Genomic DNA, 7698 nt, shown 5'->3' on the forward strand with positions numbered 1-7698 from the left:
GTTGGGATACTCCTTGCCAATTTCACGTGGTCCTGATGGGGCTGTAAACTCACTGCCACAGGGGCAGCCACGAGACCCAGACTTGTCAAAGTACCCGGTACCCCCAGGCTCAGTGATGACTGAGGGGTGTTGCAGACATAAGATCCAAAAAAGAACAAGCAGAGTCCACTTTAAGATGGCTTTACAAACACTGGGAAAGTGTTTTCTTGGGGCTGCTAAGCTGGGAAGTATAGCTGTCAGTGACCTTCTTGCTCACCATTTGGGGAGAATTTGTAGAATAAAAGCCAAGTAGAGCTGGGAGCCCTGACTACCACCACCTTTGAGCCCTGTTTCCAGCTTTTCTGAAGCCAGTGCCACCTCTGATGCTCTGGTTTTATAAACCAACTAATCCCTTTTAGCTTAAGTTAGTTTTACTTGCAAACAGAAATAGCCCTAATACAAAGCCCGGGTCTAGCTTGAAACATGGAGAAATGGGAAGGATGTTTGCAAACATTAAAAATTATCTGAATCGCTTCTCAGACTTTTGGCTAAGATCAAGTGTAAAAATAATCTAAAATTCCTTTTTGATGACTGGGGAGATTTGTCACTGATCTCAAAACAATTCTCTCAACTAAAATCCCATATTTATTCTAAATAGGAATTGTATTTCCTCTTAATTTTTAGTTAGCAGTTTAAATAACTTCCTCTCTTTCTGCAAGAGAATTAAAGTTTGTACATATTGTTGTTGTTCCCTTGTTGTGTTATTCTCCCAGACAAGTATTTACACTCCTGATACTGAGTTACAGCTGAAAATTACTTTGTCTCTGTCCTTCTGGAAAAGGAGAAATAACATTGCTCATAACCTAAGAAACTTGGAAATGCGTTAAACCAGTCATCCTCAGATGATTCTGGCTCTGTGTCAGAATCGTCTGGGAGAGCTTTATTCCCCTAAAACATGAATTCTGGCTCCATTCCAAATCTTACTGGAAGGAGACTGAGTTGAATTGATTTAACACTCAGCAATGCTATAGTGAGAGAAGTTATAATTTTTTCTTAAAGAGACAGAGATATAAAACATTATCTCTTCCGTCGCTGGGCAGCATCCACGAGCTCATGAAAATCTGTTCAGCTTTGTGAATAGAGGAAGACTGAGCTACAGATGTAATTCCGGGAGCATCAAAATGAGAATAATGAGAAGACACACATATATATTTCTACAAATATTCTACGGCTTTGTTCTGTAATGCAATGAAGTTGCTTGGAAAGAGTTTGATCCACTTGACACTTGCCTTCTGGGCTTTTTGTGGTGGGCACAGAGTTTGGGATTCATTTTTCCTCACTACTTAGGCAATGCTCTCTTGAATATTCCACCCTAGGCCCAGGAATTACAGGGTTTTCCACTCTGGCTGGTGAGAACACAAACTCGTCCCAGCTTTTCATGATCTCTGGGAGTTGCTCTTTTTGGGCCGTTCCTTCCCCAGCCCCAGATGGGCTCCTCACACGCTGAGGACTTGCTGGCTGCCACCAGCAAGTGGTACTGGAGCTCTCTCCACGGTGCTTCTGCTCCCCAGAGCTTGGACCTGACAACTCTCGCTACCCTGGGCCTCCCCTGCCTTCCAGCTTTGTCTCCTCACATCAGGAGGCTGCTGGGCTCCACCCGGTTCCCCTCTCTGCACAGCAGCCTGGAAACACTCGCCAGGCAGAGAGCTGTGCTGAGTGTAGGGTTTGCCGCATCCGTTTCCCTTCTCTCAGGACCACTTCCTTTCTTGCCTGAGAGCCCATGTTTTGGAAACCATCGTTTCATACATTTCATCTAGCTTTTTAGTTCTTTCCATTCTTTTCTGTTCTTTTACTTCTTTAAATTGATCCTGGCTACTTCATCTTGGCTGAAGAAGTTTGTGACTTTTAAAAAAGACATTCTACTTTGGCAAAGTGGTGGGGGACAGTAGCAGGGGCTTCCTCTTGGCCTTAGCCAATATGGTAGCTTTGACCGCACCACTCCTGATGGACTCGTATAAGGTTTACTTCAACTGCCATCTAAGTCAATCCCAGGTATACATCCAGGTTCGGGGGAGTAACCACAGAGCAGGGTCACAGACCCAGTGGACCCACTGTAAACTGGAAGTTGCCAAGGACCCTATTTATTTCCTGACCCCCCCATGTATGACCTCTCCGATAGGGGAGCCATGATGGCATTTCAGGCTTCTTCTGTCCAGCAGTCCAAGAGATGTCTGGGCATCCTCCTTTCCTCACTGTATAATCACCTGACTAACTAACTGTAGGTAACTTCGGTGAAGAACTGGGAGCATCGTTATAGGGGCTACTTGACATGGTGCTGCAGGTTTCTTCCTCTGGGGGCTGGAACCAGCCTTACGGTCCATGGGTCCTGGGTCTAAATAGTGTTTCTTGTCTGAAAACACGGCAAGTCATGTAATTTTATCGAGCTGACCACATTTTATCAAGCTCAGCCTCCTGTTCAACCATTCTTGCATTTATTTATGACAAATAAAATGTTACATATTTAAGGTGTACAATGTGATGTTCTGATACATTGATATGTATACACTGTGAAATGATTACCACAACCAAACTAATTAACATATCTATAACCTCCCATAGTTACCATTTGTATGTGTGTGTGTGTGTGTGTGTGTGTGTGTGTGTGTGTGAGAGACACTTGAGATTTACACTTAGCAAATTTCAAGTACATAATACATTATTTTTAACTATAGTCACTATGCTGTACATTAGGTTTACTCTCGCTTTCATTTAATGATATATAATGAGCAATATTCTCATTGGTTGCTTCTGTTTTACTCCTTTGGGGCTCTATGTTCTAACCATCTCCAGAATTCTCTGAAGTTCTAGCCCCTTCAGCTGCAAATCTAGACCGTTATTACAATAATTAAGACTCCTTAGGATGTAGACAGAAGGGAGTCCATGTACACTGGTGGTGGAAATGTCAATTGGGGCAGCTACTGTGGAAAACAGTATGGAGCTTCCTCAAAAAGCTGAAAATAGAACTACCATATGACCCAGAAATTCCACTCCTGGGTATATATCTCTAATTAGAAAAGATACATGCACCCCAATGTTCACAGCAGCATTATTTACAATAGCCAAGATATGGAAGCAGACTAAGTGTCCATATACAGATGGATGGATAAAGAAGATGTCACACACACACACACACACACACACACACACACACACACACACACAATGGAATACTACTCAATCATAAAAAAAGAATGAAATTTTGCCATTTGCAACAACATGGATGAATTTGGAGGGTATTATGCTTAGTGAGATAAGTCAGAGAAAGGCAAATACTGTATGCTATCACTTATGAGGAATCTAAATAATAAACTAGTGAATATAACAAAATAAGCAGCAGACTTACAGATAAAGAGAACAAACTAAAGGAGAGAGGGAGGGGGAGGGGCAAGATATGGGTAGGGTATTATTAAGAATAATATGCCAACAAATTGAATAAACTAGGAGAAATGGTTAAATTCCTAGAAACATATAACCTGCCAAGACTTGAATCATGAAGGAATAGAAAATCTGAGCAGATCAATAATGAGTAAGGAGATTGGTTCAGTAACCAAAGTCTCCCAACCAAAAAAAAAAAACCTGGGACCAAATGGTTTCTTTGGTGAATTCTACTAAATATTTAAAGAAGAATTAATGCTGATCCTCTCAAACTCTTCCAAAAATTGAAGAGGGAATACTCCCAAACTCAATTTTACGGGGCCGGCATTACCCTGATACTAAAGCCAGATAAGGACACTACAAGATATAAAGCTACAGGCCAACATCACTGATGAATACAGATATAAAAATCCTCAAGAAGGGGCTTCCCTGGTGGCACAGTGGTTAAGAACCTGCCTGCCAATGCAGGGGACACAGGTTCGAGCCCTGGTCCAGGAAGATCCCACATGCCGCGGAGCAACTAAGCCTGTGTGCCACAACTACTAAGGCTGTGTGCCACAACTACTGAAGCCTGCACGCCTAGAACCTATGCTCTGCAACGAAAAGCCACTGCAATGAGAAGCCCGTGCACTGCAACGGAGAGTAGCCCCCACTCACCGCAACTAGAGAAAGACCGCGTGCAGCAACAAAGACCCAGCGCAGCAAAAAATAAATAAATAAAAAATAAATAAATTTATTTAAAAAATAAGATAAAAAATAGAACTACCACATGATCCAACAATTCCACTTCTGGGTATATATCCAAAGGAAATTAAATCAGGATCTCAAGGAGATATCTGCACTCCCATGATCACTGTAGCATTATTCACAATCACCAAGACGTGGAAACAACATAAATGTCCCTCTATAGATGAATGGACAAAGAAATTGTGATATATATATATATATATATATATATATATAAAAAATGGAATCTTTTCCACCCAAAACAAAAAAGGAAATCTTGCCATCTGCTTCAACAGGGATGGACCTTGAGGGCATTATGCTAAATGAAATAAGTCAGACAGAAAAAAACAAATACTGTATGATATGATATCACTCAAATGTAGAATATAAAAAAGCTGAACTCATAGAAACAGAGAGCAGAATGTTGGTGGTTACTAGGGGCTGGAGGTAGGGGAAATGGGGAGATTTTAGTCAAAGAGTGCAAACTTCCAGTAAGATGAATAAGTTCTGGGGGTCTAATGTACAGCATGATTACTGTTAATAATACCATATTATAGGGAGTTCCCTGGTGGCCTAGTGATTAGGATTCTGGGTTTTCACTGCTGTGGCCCAGGTTCAATCCCTGGTCGGGGAACTGAGATCCCACAGGCTGTGTGGCTCAGTCAAAAAAAAAAAAATATATATATATATATATATTATATTGAATATATTATATATATTCAATAATTATATATAATATATATTAAAATATATAGAATGTTGCTAAGAGAGTAGAGAGCTCTCTCTCTGTCTCTCTGTGAGCTCATGAAGACGAGATCATGTGAGCAGAGGACGGCAGCTGCCAACCAGAAGAGGCTTCACAATGAAATCCACTTTGCCAACGCCTTGATCTTAGAGTTCCCAGCCTCCAACACTGTGAGAGACTAATTTCTGTTGTTTCATCCACTCATCTACGGGATTTTGTTATGGCAGCCCAAACTGACCAAGACAGAGGTCAACACAATCTATTAACAACCAGCCAATTCCATCGTCCTTATATTCATTGTTCTCTCATATTTTCCAAAGGCTTGAACCATTGTACTGTCCAAGGCAGTCTCCTCCAATGGAACATTCTTCCAAGTCACCACCTCATTGTCAGGGCGAGTGAGTGACTGGGTCGCAAAACTCCATCTTATCATCTTCTTGACAACACCCAGTGCCAACTCTGTTGATTCGAGTTGTGCAGGAAGCAGACACTGAGTTAGGGGTGTGAGAGGTTTGTTGAGGGGAGGGGGTTGTGTAGTGCTTGAAAGATAAAGACGGATGGGGCTGGGAAAACCAAGCCATGATGCAGATCTGAAACCTGGGAAGGGAAAGGGAGCAGGAAGCAGATTTGGGTAGGGAGAGCACGAGATGCAGAGAGGCAGACCTGACAAAGTCTCACCACCCTAATGGGAAGACCTAGAGCAAGGATTACTTATTAGAGAAGTCCCACTTTGAGCTGAAGGGGCCAGGCCTCCACACGCTCAGTTACTGGCTGGGGGATGCTTGGGAAAAGGGTGACTGGCTCTAAAAACAGAGGCAGATTATCCCTGAAAGGCTACAGTTGGTGGACACCAGCTAACTGCACTGCTTGCACCTGACCAGCAAGTTATTGCACAAAGGGAGACGGGAGCAGTGCACCCCCGTGGTGACACACTCACCTTTTGGTTACTCGAGATACATTTTTTAGAGTGGAATGTGTACATTTCAATAGATCAGAAATTGCCTGGCAATATGTAGAATTTAGTAATTCAAATAGAAACCAAAGGACTGATCATTTTGAACCAGCATAAACCCACCAAAAACAAGTTGCCCTAGAAAACCGGCATCTCCTTTCTTTGATAAAGCTAGAGAGAAATATGGCCTGAGTGGTGATAGTTTAATGTGTGACAGAAAAGTGTTAGATAGTAGTTTAAAGAATACACTGAGCTACAGATACTAAATAGGATTCTGTAAGCTGCTGTCCTTTGCTTGTTTTAAACATCGAAAGAGGTAGAACAAATGCTTCAAGGTGATACCGAAAAGGAGGCAGAGAGTATGTTGCAAGATGGAAAAAGAAAACAAAAAACACAAGGCTCAATAGAATGGGAGGACTAAACAAGATGAAGCCTTACACAAATAAGTAACATACTTTACTTGGGACCAAACAATAATAATAATTAAGAAAAAAAAACCTATACAGATATAAGCAAAATGAAAAACATAGCTTTACCAATCAAAATCATGTGCGATGTGGCTGCCCAAAAAAGTGAATTCAGTCACAGGTGTTACTAAAAGCAGTGTCTAAACCAGTGTTTTTCAAATTTGTTCTAAACAGCAAACCCTTTCTCCTAACGCAAACATATGCAGAACATCAATATGAAATATATTCAAGTGTGTCCCTGAGGTACCTCCAAGGAATTCCTAGAGCTGTGAGAAACAGCTTAAAATTCTCTGACCTAAACCAGAGAGTAAATTCCATTCTCTTTGTCTATCAGAGTATTTGAAGGAGTAAAATCAATTCTGGTTACCACACTTTAAAGCATCCTTGAAAATCTTGACCCTACAAAAGAATGACGAAAGGATATGAAAATGTGTCATGTAAAATACCAGTGGGGGAGATGTTTTCCTGAAAGAGAAATATGTTCTCAAAACATTTGGAAACATCTGGAGAAGGGACTAGGATTAAGTCTATGTGTCTCCAGATGGCAGAACTAGAAAAAAGAGATGAGCAGTGTGTATTAGTTTCTTAGGGCTGCTGTAACAAATGACCACAAACTGGATGGTGTTTATTCTGTCACAGTTTTGGAGCTACAAGTCCAACGTCAGCTGTCAGCAGGATCGTGCTCTCTCCACAGGCCCTAGGGAAGACTCCTTCCCTGCCTCTTCCACCTTCTGGTGGTTCCCGGCAATCCTTGGTGTTCTCCCCGTGTGTGTCTCTGGGTCTTCTCCAATCGTAGAACACCACCACTCATACTGGATTAAGGTCCACCCTACGCCAGTAGGATCTCACTGACTAATTGTATCTGCAACCACTCTATTTCCAAATACAGTCACATTCTGAAGTACTGGGAGTAAAGACTTCAACACAAATCAGTCCAACATGGAGACAGATTTCAGTTCGGAAGAAATAACTTGTTAATAATAAGGTTTATTCAAAAGTGCAATAATTGTCTGAGTTAGGTTAATTCCCATCAGTGAAGGTAGTCAGGAGTGATCGCTTCAAAGACGTTGAGAAATAATTCATTTGGTTAGCTTACTGGACTAGAAAATATTAAATTCCTTTCCAGCTTTTTGACAATAGGCAATAGCTCATGAACTAAGAAAATATCACACTAAATATTTCATTATCATTGTCACCTAAAAACTTCAGCTTGCATCTCCTCTCAGTAATTGACTATATAAGCTACCATACTTGGTGCTATGGGGAATATAAACATATCTCCTCTCCCGAATCTGCTTCTCCTCCTTGTGTTTCGGTGAAGGTCACAGCTCTCTACTCAGTTGTCCAACCCAAGAATATGGGGGGGTCATTCGAAGTATAAGCATATTGACTGA

At 41.4% G+C, this 7698-nt stretch overlaps 1 pseudogene; it reads left to right on the forward strand.

Moving 5' to 3' along the window:
* The first annotated feature begins 507 nt into the window (after nt 1-507).
* LOC117196899 (uncharacterized) lies at nt 508-653 on the forward strand (annotated as a pseudogene).
* The last annotated feature ends 7045 nt before the right edge of the window (nt 654-7698 follow it).

Source organism: Orcinus orca, chromosome 17 (assembly GCF_937001465.1).
Source record: "Orcinus orca chromosome 17, mOrcOrc1.1, whole genome shotgun sequence".
NCBI lineage: Eukaryota > Metazoa > Chordata > Mammalia > Artiodactyla > Delphinidae > Orcinus > Orcinus orca.